Here is a 17,215-nt window from a genome sequence, read left to right as displayed (position 1 = left end):
CTGTGACTCCAGACTGATAGACTGTATCCAGTGCAGACAATGCTCTGTGACTCCAGACTGATAGACTGTATCCAGTGCAGACAATGCTCTGTGACTCCAGACTGATACATTGTATCCAGTGCGGACAATGCTCTGTGACTCCAGACTGATACAATGTATCCAGTGCAGACAATGCTCTGTGACTCCAGACTGATACATTGTATCCAGTGTAGACAATGCTCTGTGACTCCAGACTGATACAATGTATCCAGTGCAGACAATGCTGTGTGACTCCAGACTGATACAATGTATCCAGTGCAGACAATGCTCTGTGACTCCAGACTGATACAATGTATCCAGTGCAGACAATGCTCTGTGACTCCAGACTGATACATTGTATCCAGTGTAGAAAATGCTCTGTGACTCCAGACTGATACAATGTATCCAGTGCAGACAATGCTGTGTGACTCCAGACTGATTTATTGTAATTGTATCCAGTGTGGACAATGCTCTGTGACTCCAGACTGATACATTGTATACAGTGCGGACAATGCTCTGTGACTCCAGACTGATAGACTGTATCCAGTGCAGACAATGCTCTGTGACTCCACACTGATACAATGTATCCAGTGCAGACAATGCTCTGTGACTCCAGACTGATACAATGTATCCAGTGCAGACAATGCTCTGTGACTCCAGACTGATACATTGTATCCAGTGCAGACAATGCTCTGTGACTCCAGACTGATACAATGTATCCAGTGCAGACAATGCTCTGTGACTCCAGACTGATACAATGTATCCAGTGCGGACAATGCTCTGTGACTCCAGACTGATACAATGTATCCAGTGCAGACAATGCTCTGTGACTCCAGACTGACACATTGCATCCAGTGCAGACAATGCTCTGTGACTCCAGACTGATACATTGCATCCAGTGCAGACAATGCTCTGTGACTCCAGACTGATACATTGTATCCAGTGCAGACAATGCTCTGTGACTCCAGACTGATACACTGTATCCAGTGCAGACAATGCTCTGTGACTCCAGACTGATACATTTTATCCAGTGCAGACAATGTCTGTGACTCCAGACTGATACATTGTATCCAGTGAAGACAATGCTCTGTGACTCCAGACTGATCCAGTGCAGACAATACTCTTTGACTCCAGACTGATACAATGTATCCAGTGCAGACAATGCTCTGTGACTCCAGACTGATACATTGTATCCAGTGCAGACAATGCTCTGTGACTCCAGACTGATAAAATGTATCCAGTGCAGACAATGCTCTGTGACTCCAGACTGATACAATGTATCCAGTGCAGACAATGCTCTGTGACTCCAGACTGATACAATTTATTAAGTGCAGACAATGCTCTGTGATTCCAGAATGAAACAATGTATTAAGTGCGGACAATGCTCTGTGACTCCAGACTGATACATTGTATCCAGTGCAGACAATGCTATGTGACTCCAGACTGATACAATGTATCCAGTGCAGACAATGCTCTGTGACTCCAGACTGATACAATGTGTCCAGTGCAGACAATACTCTGTGACTCCAGACTGACACAATGTATCCAGTGTAGACAATGCTCTGTGACTCCAGACTGATACATTGTATCCAGTGCAGACAATGCTCTGTGACTCCAGACTGATACAATGTGTCCAGTGCAGACAATACTCTGTGACTCCAGACTGATTTATTGTAATTGTATCCAGTGCAGACAATGCTCTGTGACTCCAGACTGATTTATTGTAATTGTATCCAGTGCGGACAATGCTCTGTGACTCCAGACTGATACATTGTATCCAGTGCAGACAATGCTATGTGACTCCAGACTGATACAATGTATCCAGTGCAGACAATGCTCTGTGACTCCAGACTGATACATTGTATCCAGTGCAGACAATGCTATGTGACTCCAGACTGATACAATGTATCCAGTGCAGACAATGCTCTGTGCCTCAGACTCATTTATTGTAATTGTATCCAGTGCAGACAATGCTCTGTGACTCCAGACTGATACAATGTATCCAGTGCAGACAATGCTCTGTGACTCCAGACTGATAAACTGTATCCAGTGCAGACAATGCTCTGTGCCTCCAGACTCATTTATTGTAATTGTATCCAGTGCAGACAATGCTCTGAGACTCCAGACTGATACATTGTATACAGTGCGGACAATGCTCTGTGACTCCAGACTGATACACTGTATCCAGTGCAGACAATGCTCTGTGCCTACAGACTGATTTAATGTAATTGTATCCAGTGCAGACAATGCTCTGAGACTCCAGACTGATACAATGTATCCAGTGCAGACAGTTCTCTGTGACTCCAGACTGATACAATGTATCCAGTGCAGACAATGCTCTGTGACTCCAGGCTGATACATTGTATCCAGTGCAGACAATGCTCTGTGCCTCCAGACTGATTTATTGTAATTGTATCCAGTGCAGACAATGCTCTGTGACTCCAGACTGATACATTGTATCCAGTGCGGACAATACTCTGTGACTCCTAACTGATACAATGTATCCAGTGCAGACAATGCTCTGTGACTCCAGACTGATACAATGTATCCAGTGCAGACAATGCTCTATGAATCCAGACTGATACAATGTATCCAGTGCAGACAATGCTCTGTGACTCCAGACTGATACAATGTATCCAGTGCAGACAATGCTCTGTGACTCCAGACTGATACAATGTATCCAGTTCAGACAATGCTCTGTGAGATAAACATCCCAGACTCCAGACTGATACATTGTATCCAGTGCGGACAATGCTCTGTGACTCCAGGCTGATACAATGTATCCGATGCAGACAATGCTCTGTGACTCCAGACTGATACATTGTATCCAGTGCAGACAATGCTCTGTGACTCCAGACTGATACATTGTATCCAGTGCGGACCATGCTCTGTGACTCCAAACTGATACATTGTATCCAGTGTGGACAATGCTCTGTGACTCCAGACTGATACAATCTTTCCAGTGCAGACAATGCTCTGTGACTCCAGACTGATACATTGTATCCAGTGCAGACAATGCTCTGTGACTCCAGACTGATACACTGTATCCAGTGCAAACAATGCTCTGTGACTCCAGACTGATACACTGTATCCAGTGCAGACAATGCTCTGTGACTCCAGACTGATACAATGTATCCAGTGCAGACAATGCTCTGTGACTCCAGACTGATACATTGTATCCAGTGCAGACAATGCTCTGTGACTCCAGACTGATACAATGTATCCAGTGCGGACAATGCTCTATGATTCGAGACTGATACAATGTATCCAGTGCAGACAATGCTCTGGGACTCCAGACTGATACATTGTATCCAGTGCAGATAACGCTCTGTGACTCCAGACTGATACATTGTATCCAATGCGGACAATGCTCTGTGACTCCAGACTGATACAATGTATCCAGTGCGGACAATGCTCTATGACTCCAGACTGATACAATGTATCCAGTGCAGACAATGCTCTGCGACTCCAGACTGATACATTGTATCCAGTGCAGACAATGCTCTGGGACTCCAGACTGATACATTGTATCCAGTGCAGAGAATGCTCTGTGACTCCAGACTGATACAATGTATCCAGTGCAGACAATGCTCTGTGACTCCAGACTGATACACTGTATCCAGTGCGGACCATGCTCTGTGACTCCAAACTGATACTTTGTATCAAGTGCGGACAATGCTCTGTGACTCCAGACTGATACAATGCATCCAGTGGAGACAATGCTCTGTGACTCCAGACTGATATAATGCATCAAGTGCGGGCAGTGCTCTATGACTCCAGACTGATACACTGTATTCTATGCAGACAATGCTCTGTGACTCCAGACTGATACAATGTTTCCAGTGCAGACAATGCTCTGTGACTCCAGACTGATACAATGTATCCAGTGCAGACAATGCTCTGTGACTCCAGACTGATACAATGTTTCCAGTGCAGATAATGTTCTGTGACTCCAGACTGATACAATGTATCCAGTGCAGACAATGCTCTGTGACTCCAGACTGATACATTGTATCCAGTGCAGACAATGCTCTGTGACTCCAGACTGATACAATGTATCCAGTGCGGACAATGCTCTGTGACTCCAGACTGATACACTGTATCCAGTGCAAACAATGCTCTGTGACTCCAGACTGATACAATGTTTCCAGTGCAGACAATGCTCTGTGACTCCAGACTGATACAATGTATCCAGTGCGGAGAATGCTCTGTGACTCCAGACTGATACAGTGTATCCAGTGCAGACAATGCTCTGTGACTCCAGACTGATTTATTGTAATCGTATCCAGTGCAGACAATGCTCTGTGACTCCAGACTGATACATTGTATCCAGTGCAGACAATGCTCTGTGACTCCAGACTGATACAATGTATCCAGTGCAGACAATGCTCTGTGCCTCAGACTCATTTATTGTAATTGTATCAAGTGCAGACAATGCTCTGAGACTCCAGACTGATACAATGTATCCAGTGCAGACAATGCTATGTGACTCCAGACTGATACAATGTATCCAGTGCAGACTATGCTCTGTGCCTCAGACTCCTTTATTGTAATTGTATCCAGTGCACACAATGCTCTGAGACTCCAGACTGATACATTGTATTCAGTGCAGACAATGCTCTGTGCCTCAGACTCATTTATTGTAATTGTATCAAGTGCAGACAATGCTCTGAGACTCCAGACTGATACAATGTATCCAGTGCAGACAATGCTATGTGACTCCAGACTGATACAATGTATCCAGTGCAGACAATGCTCTGTGCCTCAGACTCCTTTATTGTAATTGTATCCAGTGCACACAATGCTCTGAGACTCCAGACTGATACATTGTATTCAGTGCAGACAATGCTCTGTGACTCCAGACTGATACACTGTATCCAGTGCAGACAATGCTCTGTGACTCCAGACTGATACAATGTATCCAGTTCGGAGAATGCTCTGTGACTCCAGACTGATTTAATGTAATTGTATCCAGTGCAGACAATGCTCTGAGACTCCAGACTGATACATTGTATACAGTGCGGACAACGCTCTGTGACTCCAGATTGATACACTGTATCCAGTGCAGACAATGCTCTGTGACTCCAGGCTGATACATTGTATCCAGTGCAGACAATGCTCTGTACCTCCAGACTGATTTATTGTAATTGTATCTAGTGCAGACAATGCTCTGTGACTCCTAACTGATACAATGTATCCAGTGCAGACAATGCTCTGTGACTCCAGACTGATACAATGTATCCAGTGCAGACAATGCTCTGTGAATCCAGACTGATACACTGTATCCAGTGCGGACCATGCTCTGTGACTCCAAACTGATACTTTGTATCCAGTGCGGACAATGCTCTGTAACTCCAGACTGATACAATGCATCCAGTGGAGACAATGCTCTGTGACTCCAGACTGATATAATACATCAAGTGCGGGCAGTGCTCTATGACTCCAGACTGATACACGGTATTCTATGCAGACAATGCTCTGTGACTCCAGACTGATACAATGTTTCCAGTGCAGACAATGCTCTGTGACTCCAGACTGATACAATGTATCCAGTGCAGACAATGCTCTGTGACTCCAGACTGATACAATGTTTCCAGTGCAGATAATGTTCTGTGACTCCAGACTGATACAATGTATCCAGTGCAGACAATGCTCTGTGATTCCAGACTGATACATTGTATCCAGTGCAGACAATGCTCTGTGACTCCAGACTGATACAATGTATCCAGTGCGGACAATGCTCTGTGACTCAAGACTGATACACTGTATCCAGTGCAAACAATGCTCTGTGACTCCAGACTGATACAATGTTTCCAGTGCAGACAATGCTCTGTGACTCCAGACTGATACAATGTATCCAGTGCGGAGAATGCTCTGTGACTCCAGACTGATACAATGTATCCAGTTCAGACAATGCTCTGTGAGATAAACATCCCAGACTCCAGACTGATACATTGTATTCAGTGCGGACAATGCTCTGTGACTCCAGGCTGATACAATGTATCCGATGAAGACAATGCTCTGTGACTCCAGACTGATACATTGTATCCAGTGCAGACAATGCTCTGTGACTCCAGACTGATACATTGTATCCAGTGCAGACAATGCTCTGTGACTCCAGACTGATACATTGTATCCAGTGCGGACCATGCTCTGTGACTCCAAACTGATACATTGTATCCAGTGCGGACAATGCTCTGTGACTCCAGACTGATAAACTGTATCCAGTGCAGACAATGCTCTGTGCCTCCAGACTCATTTATTGTAATTGTATCCAGTGCAGACAATGCTCTGAGACTCCAGACTGATACATTGTATACAGTGCGGACAATGCTCTGTGACTCCAGACTGATACACTGTATCCAGTGCAGACAATGCTCTGTGCCTACAGACTGATTTAATGTAATTGTATCCAGTGCAGACAATGCTCTGAGACTCCAGACTGATACAATGTATCCAGTGCAGACAGTTCTCTGTGACTCCAGACTGATACAATGTATCCAGTGCAGACAATGCTCTGTGACTCCAGACTGATTTATTGTAATTGTATCCAGTGCAGACAATGCTCTGTGACTCCAGACTGATACAATGTATCCAGTGCAGACAGTGCTCTGTGACTCCAGACTGATACATTGTATCCAGTGCAGACAATGCTCTGTGCCTCCAGACTGATTTATTGTAATTGTATCCAGTGCAGACAATGCTCTGTGACTCCAGACTGATACATTGTATCCAGTGCGGACAATACTCTGTGACTCCTAACTGATACAATGTATCCAGTGCAGACAATGCTCTGTGACTCCAGACTGATACAATGTATCCAGTGCAGACAATGCTCTATGAATCCAGACTGATACAATGTATCCAGTGCAGACAATGCTCTGTGACTCCAGACTGATACAATGTATCCAGTGCAGACAATGCTCTGTGACTCCAGACTGATACAATGTATCCAGTTCAGACAATGCTCTGTGAGATATACATCCCAGACTCCAGACTGATACATTGTATCCAGTGCGGACAATGCTCTGTGACTCCAGGCTGATACAATGTATCCGATGCAGACAATGCTCTGTGACTCCAGACTGATACATTGTATCCAGTGCAGACAATGCTCTCTGACTCCAGACTGATACATTGTATCCAGTGCAGACAATGCTCTGTGACTCCAGACTGATACATTGTATCCAGTGCGGACCATGCTCTGTGACTCCAAACTGATACATTGTATCCAGTGCGGACAATGCTCTGTGACTCCAGACTGATACAATCTTTCCAGTGCAGACAATGCTCTGTGACTCCAGACTGATACAATGTATCCAGTGCAGACAATGCTCTGTGACTCCAGACTGATACATTGTATCCAGTGCAGACAATGCTCTGTGACTCCAGACTGATACACTGTATCCAGTGCAAACAATGCTCTGTGACTCCAGACTGATACACTGTATCCAGTGCAGACAATGCTCTGTGACTCCAGACTGATACAATGTATCCAGTGCAGACAATGCTCTGTGACTCCAGACTGATACATTGTATCCAGTGCAGACAATGCTCTGTGACTCCAGACTGATACAATGTATCCAGTGCGGACAATGCTCTATGATTCGAGACTGATACAATGTATCCAGTGCAGACAATGCTCTGGGACTCCAGACTGATACATTGTATCCAGTGCAGATAATGCTCTGTGACTCCAGACTGATACATTGTATCCAATGCGGACAATGCTCTGTGACTCCAGACTGATACAATGTATCCAGTGCGGACAATGCTCTATGACTCCAGACTGATACAATGTATCCAGTGCAGACAATGCTCTGCGACTCCAGACTGATACATTGTATCCAGTGCAGACAATGCTCTGGGACTCCAGACTGATACATTGTATCCAGTGCAGAGAATGCTCTGTGACTCCAGACTGATACAATGTATCCAGTGCAGACAATGCTCTGTGACTCCAGACTGATACACTGTATCCAGTGCGGACCATGCTCTGTGACTCCAAACTGATACTTTGTATCAAGTGCGGACAATGCTCTGTGACTCCAGACTGATACACTGTATTCTATGCAGACAATGCTCTGTGACTCCAGACTGATACAATTTTTCCAGTGCAGACAATGCTCTGTGACTCCAGACTGATACAATGTTTCCAGTGCAGATAATGCTCTGTGACTCCAGACTGATACAATGTATCCAGTGCAGACAATGCTCTGTGACTCCAGACTGATACATTGTATCCAGTGCAGACAATGCTCTGTGACTCCAGACTGATACAATGTATCCAGTGCGGACAATGCTCTGTGACTCCAGACTGATACACTGTATCCAGTGCAAACAATGCTCTGTGACTCCAGACTGATACAATGTTTCCAGTGCAGACAATGCTCTGTGACTCCACACTGATACAATGTATCCAGTGCGGAGAATGCTCTGCGTCTCCAGACTGATACAGTGTATCCAGTGCAGACAATGCTCTGTGACTCCAGACTGATTTATTGTAATCGTATCCAGTGCAGACAATGCTCTGTGACTCCAGACTGATACATTGTATCCAGTGCAGACAATGCTCTGTGCCTCAGACTCATTTATTGTAATTGTATCAAGTGCAGACAATGCTCTGAGACTCCAGACTGATACAATGTATCCAGTGCAGACAATGCTATGTGACTCCAGACTGATACAATGTATCCAGTGCAGACTATGCTCTGTGCCTCAGACTCCTTTATTGTAATTGTATCAAGTGCACACAATGCTCTGAGACTCCAGACTGATACATTGTATACAGTGCGGACAATGCTCTGTGACTCCAGATTGATACACTGTATCCAGTGCAGACAATGCTCTGTGACTCCAGGCTGATACATTGTATCCAGTGCAGACAATGCTCTGTACCTCTAGACTGATTTATTGTAATTGTATCTAGTGCAGACAATGCTCTGTGACTCCTAACTGATACAATGTATCCAGTGCAGACAATGCTCTGTGACTCCAGACTGATACAATGTATCCAGTGCAGACAATGCTCTGTGAATCCAGACTGATACACTGTATCCAGTGCGGACCATGCTCTGTGACTCCAAACTGATACTTTGTATCCAGTGCGGACAATGCTCTGTGACTCCAGACTGATACAATGCATCTAGTGGAGACAATGCTCTGTGACTCCAGACTGATATAATACATCAAGTGCGGGCAGTGCTCTATGACTCCAGACTGATACACTGTATTCTATGCAGACAATGCTCTGTGACTCCAGACTGATACAATGTTTCCAGTGCAGACAATGCTCTGTGACTCCAGACTGATACAATGTATCCAGTGCAGACAATGCTCTGTGACTCCAGACTGATACAATGTTTCCAGTGCAGATAATGCTCTGTGACTCCAGACTGATACAATGTATCCAGTGCAGACAATGCTCTGTGACTCCAGACTGATACATTGTATCCAGTGCAGACAATGCTCTGTGACTCCAGACTGATACAATGTATCCAGTGCGGACAATGCTCTGTGACTCCAGACTGATACACTGTATCCAGTGCAAACAATGCTCTGTGACTCCAGACTGATACAATGTTTCCAGTGCAGACAATGCTCTGTGACTCCAGACTGATACAATGTATCCAGTGCGGAGAATGCTCTGTGACTCCAGACTGATACAATGTATCCAGTTCAGACAATGCTCTGTGAGATAAACATCCCAGACTCCAGACTGATACATTCTATTCAGTGCGGACAATGCTCTGTGACTCCAGGCTGATACAATGTATCCGATGAAGACAATGCTCTGTGACTCCAGACTGATACATTGTATCCAGTGCAGACAATGCTCTGTGACTCCAGACTGATACATTGTATCCAGTGCAGACAATGCTCTGTGACTCCAGACTGATACATTGTATCCAGTGCGGACCATGCTCTGTGACTCCAAACTGATACATTGTATCCAGTGCGGACAATGCTCTGTGACTCCAGACTGATACAATCTTTCCAGTGCAGACAATGCTCTGTGACTCCAGTGTGATACAATGTATCCAGTGCAGACAATGCTCTGTGACTCCAGACTGATACACTGTATCCAGTGCAGACAATGCTCTGTGACTCCAGACTGATACAATGTATCCAGTGCAGACAATGCTCTGTGACTCCAGACTGATACACTGTATCCAGTGCAGACAATGCTCTGTGACTCCAGACTGATACAATGTATCCAGTGCAGACAATGCTCTGTGACTCCAGACTGATACATTGTATCCAGTGCAGACAATGCTCTGTGACTCCAGACTGATACATTGTATCCAGTGCACACAATGCTCTGTGACTCCAGACTGATACAATGTATCCAGTGCAGACAATGCTCTGTGACTCCAGACTGATACACTGTATCCAGTGCAGACAATGCTCTGTGACTCCAGACTGATACACTGTATCCAGTGCAAACAATGCTCTGTGACTCCAGACTGATACACTGAATCCAGTGCAGACAATGCTCTGTGACTCCAGACTGATACAATGTATCCAGTGCAGACAATGCTCTGTGACTCCAGACTGATACATTGTATCCAGTGCAGACAATGCTCTGTGACTCCAGACTGATACAATGTATCCAGTGCGGACAATGCTCTATGACTCGAGACTGATACAATGTATCCAGTGCAGACAATGCTCTGGGACTCCAGACTGATACATTGTATCCAGTGCAGATAATGCTCTGTGACTCCAGACTGATACATTGTATCCAATGCGGACAATGCTCTATGACTCCAGACTGATACAATGTATCCAGTGCAGACAATGCTCTGGGACTCCAGACTGATACATTGTATCCAGTGCAGACAATGCTCTTGGACTCCAGACTGATACATTGTATCCAGTGCAGACAATGCTCTGTGACTCCAGACTGATACAATGTATCCAGTGCAGACAATGCTCTGTGACTCCAGACTGATACACTGTATCCAGTGCGGACAATGCTCTGTGACTCCAAACTGATACATTGTATCCAGTGCGGACAATGCTCTGTGACTCCAGACTGATACACTGTATCCAGTGTTGACCATGCTCTGTGACTCCAAACTGATACATTGTATCCAGTGCGGACAATGCTCTGTAACTCCAGACTGATACAATGCATCAAGTGCGGACAGTGCTCTATGACTCCAGACTGATACACTGTATTCTATGCAGACAATGCTCTGTGACTCCAGACTGATACAATGTTTCCAGTGCAGACAATGCTCTGTGACTCCAGACTGATACATTGTATCCAGTGCGGACAATGCTCTGTGACTCCAGACTGATATAATACATCAAGTGCGGACAGTGCTCTATGACTCCCGACTGATACACTGTATTCTATGCAGACAATGCTCTGTGACTCCAGACTGATACAATGTTTCCAGTGCAGACAATGCTCTGTGACTCCAGACTGATACAATGTATCCAGTGCAGACAATGCTCTGTGACTCCAGACTGATACATTGTATCCAGTGCAGACAATGCTCTGTGACTCCAGACTGATACAATGTATCCAGTGCGGACAATGCTCTGTGACTCCAGACTGATACACTGTATCCAGTGCAAACAATGCTCTGTGACTCCAGACTGATACAATGTTTCCAGTGCAGACAATGCTCTGTGACTCCAGACTGATACAATGTATCCAGTGCGGAGAATGCTCTGTGACTCCAGACTGATACAATGTATCCAGTGCAGACAATGCTCTGTGACTCCAGACTGATACATTGTATCCAGTGCAGACAATGCTCTGTGACTCCAGACTGATACAATGCATCCAGTGCAGACAATGCTCTGTGACTCCAGACTAATACAATGTATCCAGTGCAAACAATGCTCTGTGACTCCAGACTGATACAATGTTTCTAGTGCAGACAATGCTCTGTGACTCCAGACTGACAATGTATCCAGTGCAGACAATGCTCTGTGACTCCAGACTGATACAATGTTTCCAGTGCAGACAATGCTCTTTGACTCCAGACTCATACATTGTATCCAGTGCAGACAATGCTCTGTGACTCCAGACTGATACAATGTATCCAGTGCAGACAATGCTCTGTGACTCCAGACTGATACATTGTATCCAGTGCAGACAATGCTCTGTGACTCCAGACTGATACAATGTATCCAGTGCAGACAATGCTCTGTGACTCCAGACTAATACAATGTATCCAGTGCAAACAATGCTCTGTGACTCCAGACTGATACAATGTTTCCAGTGCAGACAATGCTCTGTGACTCCAGACTGACAATGTATCCAGTGCAGACAATGCTCTGTGACTCCAGACTGATACATTGTATCCAGTGCAGACAATGCTCTTTGACTCCAGACTGATACACTGTATCCAGTGCAAACAATGCTCTGTGACTCCAGACTGATACAATGTTTCCAGTGCAGACAATGCTCTGTGACTCCAGACTGATACAATGTATCCAGTGCAGACAATGCTCTGTGACTCCAGACTGATACATTGTATCCAGTGCAGACAATGCTCTGTGACTCCAGACTGATACAATGTATCCAGTGCGGACAATGCTCTGTGACTCCAGACTGATACACTGTATCCAGTGCAAACAATGCTCTGTGACTCCAGACTGACAATGTATCCAGTGCAGACAATGCTCTGTGACTCCAGACTGATACAATGTATCCAGTGCAGACAATGCTCTGTGACTCCAGACTGATACAATGTTTCCAGTGCAGACAATGCTCTGTGACTCCAGACTGATACAATGTATCCAGTGCGGAGAATGCTCTGTGACTCCAGACTGATACAATGTATCCAGTGCAGACAATGCTCTGTGACTCCAGACTGATACATTGTATCCAGTGCAGACAATGCTCTGTGACTCCAGACTGATACAATGTATCCAGTGCAGACAATGCTCTGTGACTCCAGACTAATACAATGTATCCAGTGCAAACAATGCTCTGTGACTCCAGACTGACAATGTATCCAGTGCAGACAATGCTCTGTGACTCCAGACTGATACAATGTATCCAGTGCGGACAATGCTCTGTGACTCCAGACTAATACAATGTATCCTGTGCGGACAATTCTCTGTAACTCCAGACTGATACACTGTATCCAGTGCATACAGTGCTCTGTGACTCCAGACTGATACACTGTATCCAGCGCAGACAATGTTCTGTGACTCCAGACTGATACACTGTATCCAGTGCAGACAATGCTCTGTGACTCCTGACTGATACACTGTATCCAGCGCAGACAATGCTCTGTGACTCCAGACTGATACAATGTGTCCAGTGCGGACAATGCTCTGTGACTCCAGACTGATACAATGTATCCAGTGCAGACAATGCTCTGTGACTCCAGACTGATACAATGTATCCAGTGCAGACAATGCTCTGTGACTCCAGACTGATACAATGTATACAATGCAGACAATGCTCTGTGACTCCAGACTGATACAATCTATACAGTGCGGACAATGCTCTGTGTCTCTAGACTGATACACTGTATCCAATGCAGACAATGCTCTGTGACTCCAGACTGATGCAATGTATCCTGTTGTGAGTTCATTTTCCCCTTCACCATTGAGGTCTGATGAACTCCCTCTTCTGGTAAAGGAAGGTAGTGAGACTGATTACAAAGCACCTGAGCAGAATGATGATGATTGGGTGACTGGGATTGCTGACTGGATATAAGGCAGCCGACGCCCTTCTGCCTTGCGGGTGATTACACTGAGGGATTCTTGGAGACCAGTCTGATTCCTGCTCCACAAAAGCTAAGTTTTCTGCTCTACTTTTTGCATTTGTGTTTTGGTTTTGTTTTGCCTTGCTTTTCTGGATTTCTGCCTTTCCCTGCTGGGTGAGGTGATTTCCTTTTTGCTCTGTCTTCAGATAATACCTGAGTACTGATATAGTCTTTTGAAGCCTAGCGTCTTCAGGGCTTTTTTCCCTATCAGTCTGTTGGCTCTTGTTTTTGAGAGGGTTTTGGCAGATTGCAGACAGCAGCTTTTCTATCCTGTCCTATCTAGTTAGCTTGGGCCCCATCATTTGCTCAGCCTATCTTTCTATCTGTGTGTTTTTTCATCTTGCTTCACTGTCATTATATGTTGGGGGCTGCCTATTGCTTTGGGGTCTGCTCTGGGGCAGTTGAGATTTCCCTTTCTGTCTTTGGGCTATGTAGTTCTCCGGCTGTGATCGAGGGGTCTAGGGCACCGTAGGAACCCCCCACGGCTACTGCTAGTTGTTGTTGTTAGGTTCAGGGGTCTGCAATCCGATAGCTGCCAACTTCTCTGGTTTTCTGGACTTAGCTAGTATTTCTGTTTTTGCCTCCTATGGTGACTCATTCATAACAGTATCCAGTGCAGACAATGCTCTGTGACTCCAGACTGATACATTGTATCCGTAGCCTATAACCTGCAGTAACCACCGATCGACCAAACCGCTGCACGACCAGCTCTACCCTCGCCTACTGTATTATCACCCATCCCTTGAAGATTGTGAGCCCTCGCGGGCAGGGTCCTCTCTCCTCCTGTACCAGTTATGACTTGTATTGTTTAAGATTATTGTACTTGTTTTTATGTATACCCCCCTCACATGTAAAGCGCCATGGAATAAATGGCGCTATAACAATAAATAATAATAATAATAATAATCCAGTGCAGACAATGCTCTGTGACTCCAGACTGATACAATGTATCCAGTGCAGACAATGCTCTGTGACTCCAGACTGATACGTTGTATCAAGTGCAGACAATGCTCTGTGACTCCAGACTGATACATTGTATCCAGCGCGGACAATGCTCTGTGACTCCAGACTGATACACTGTATCCAGTGCAGGCAATGCTCTGTGACTCCAGACTGATACACTGTATCCAGCGCAGACAATGCTCTGTGACTCCAAGACTGATACACTGTATCCAGCGCAGACAATGCTCTGTGACTCCAGACCGATACAATGTATCCAGTGCAGACAATGCTCTGTGACTCCAGACTGATACAATGTATACAGTGCGGACAATGCTCTGTCTCCAGACTGATACATTGTATCCAGTGCAGACAATGCTCTGTGACTCCAGACTGATACATTGTATCCAGTTCAGACAATGCTCTGTGAGCTAAACATCCCAGACTTCAGACTGATACACTGTATCCTGTTCAGACAATGCTCTGTGAGTGAAACATCTCAGACTCCAGACTGATACATTGTAACAATCCAGCAGAGATCTGTGCAGCTGCTGATGTGTTTAGGATGCTTCTGCTATTATGATAATCCCATTTAAAGTTAATAGGTTTCAAATGATTTGATACAATTGTATCCAATGTAGACAATGCTCTGTGAGCTAAACAGATCTCTGCTGCTTTGCTGCAATGTATCTGACCGTTAATTGGGATGTTTAGCTCACAGAACATTGCACACGAATATATTTTTTAATCATGTTATGTGTAATAATTGATTTCAAGATAGTTTTGTTTTTAGATTGTGTATATTGCATGGGACAATTAGGACATTATTATTATTATTATTATTATTATTATTATTATTATAATTATTATTATTTTGTTTTTAATATTTTGTATTACTTTATTTCAACTTTTCAGTACAGTTATTGATTTTTTTTAATTTTTTAGGGGGTTGGAGTGGTTGACTTTATTGCATGTATCTGTGTCTGGCCAGCGGTTATGTGACAGACCTGAACAGGGCATTTGTTCCCACGTCAGCAGGTAGCGCATAGTACAGTGATTGAGCTATAGAAAGAAGCACTTGTAACGTGCCAATAAAAATATTTGATTTTCTTTTTCTATTAGTTATGCTTCTGATGTGACCCTCATATAGACTGTAAGGAAGATGGAATTCCTTCAGGTTTCCCCCACGGCCTCCATAGACCTGTATGTAAAGTACATTCTGGAATGAATTTTTCCTTCTGTTGTACTGTAGACTCTCTGCCCGGACTGTAATTCATGATATGAAAAAGAAGTAAGAAAATTAAGTTTTGATAAAAGTTTTTCCCTTAGATGTTGTGAAGACACAGCATTGTATCTTAACTAACCAGGTGACTATTTTTTAGCAAGCCAGAAAGAATAGACTGTTATCTATATATTGACTTTTGAATGTATGTGTTTATTTCTGGTTGGTCAAGAAACCAGACTTTTGCTTGTGTAAGCCTGAAATATTGACTTGTATGTTGACATTTGATGTAACATATTGTGCTCTTATCCTTGATGACTAGTGATGTTTACTGATATTCTAATTACGCATTGTCTAGGCCAGATAGTTTGTTGGTAACACAGGAGGAAAATCTATGCAGATAGATTACATAATCAAACTTTGCAACTTAGTCGTCACCATTCTTACCCTTATTTGTGTTGCTGGCTTGAAGGACACTTGTTAAACATGAAAAGAGTGATATGTCTCTCTGAGAGTGAGACAGACAGAGATTCAGGCAAAACATCAAGACATCCAGACATCCAGAGATAGCACAGCAGCCAATCATGGCTCCATCACGAGGGACACAGGTTTATTATTCTACAGGATACTCACATAGGGGACTTTGTACCCGATTGAAAGAACATAGATTTGATCCATTGACCATCGCTTAACCATGGAAACATTTGGAGAAAGCCAAGATTGGGACCCGCCGGTCACCTGGCTACATGAAGATGTTCGGAAAAGCCAGGTTGTGACCCTCGGGTCAAGTGGCCTTGTACCTCAATGGACTGTCATCTCCCTACGCTTGTCATTACCTCCTCTCTGTGTGCATGCCACAAGTGGGGTAGTTGACCCTGGAAGCTCTGAAGTAACAGCTGCCATTATCTTGGCAAGTCAGTGGAAGGGTGAGACTCTGTAATGTGCACCATCTTGGGGTATTTTGCTGGGACTGTTCTACATGTTATCTGCCTGTTTTGTGGTTCAATAAAGTATTGCCATACCGATGTACTCTGACCCTGTGTTGTCTGAGTAGCATTTTGCCCACGTTAAAGGGAGAGCGGGCGTGATATGGGGCAATCCCTGGTCCATGCGGTTTCAGCTAGTGAATCAGGGCATCTGCCGACCCCACGTGTCTCCACAGATACAACTGTAGTTTAGAGATGATTGTAACCTCAGACATAAGCTGAAGCTCCTGTTATTTATAATGCTGGTATCTTCTTATCAGGCTCCAGAACTGCCACATCTGCAGCCTCTGGTCATTATATGGCAGCTG

The sequence above is a fragment of the Dendrobates tinctorius genome, unplaced genomic scaffold (genome assembly GCF_039654945.1).
Source record: "Dendrobates tinctorius isolate UK_male_01 unplaced genomic scaffold, ASM3965494v1 ptg000135l, whole genome shotgun sequence".
Lineage (NCBI taxonomy): Eukaryota > Metazoa > Chordata > Amphibia > Anura > Dendrobatidae > Dendrobates > Dendrobates tinctorius.
This window is presented reverse-complemented; position numbering follows the sequence as displayed.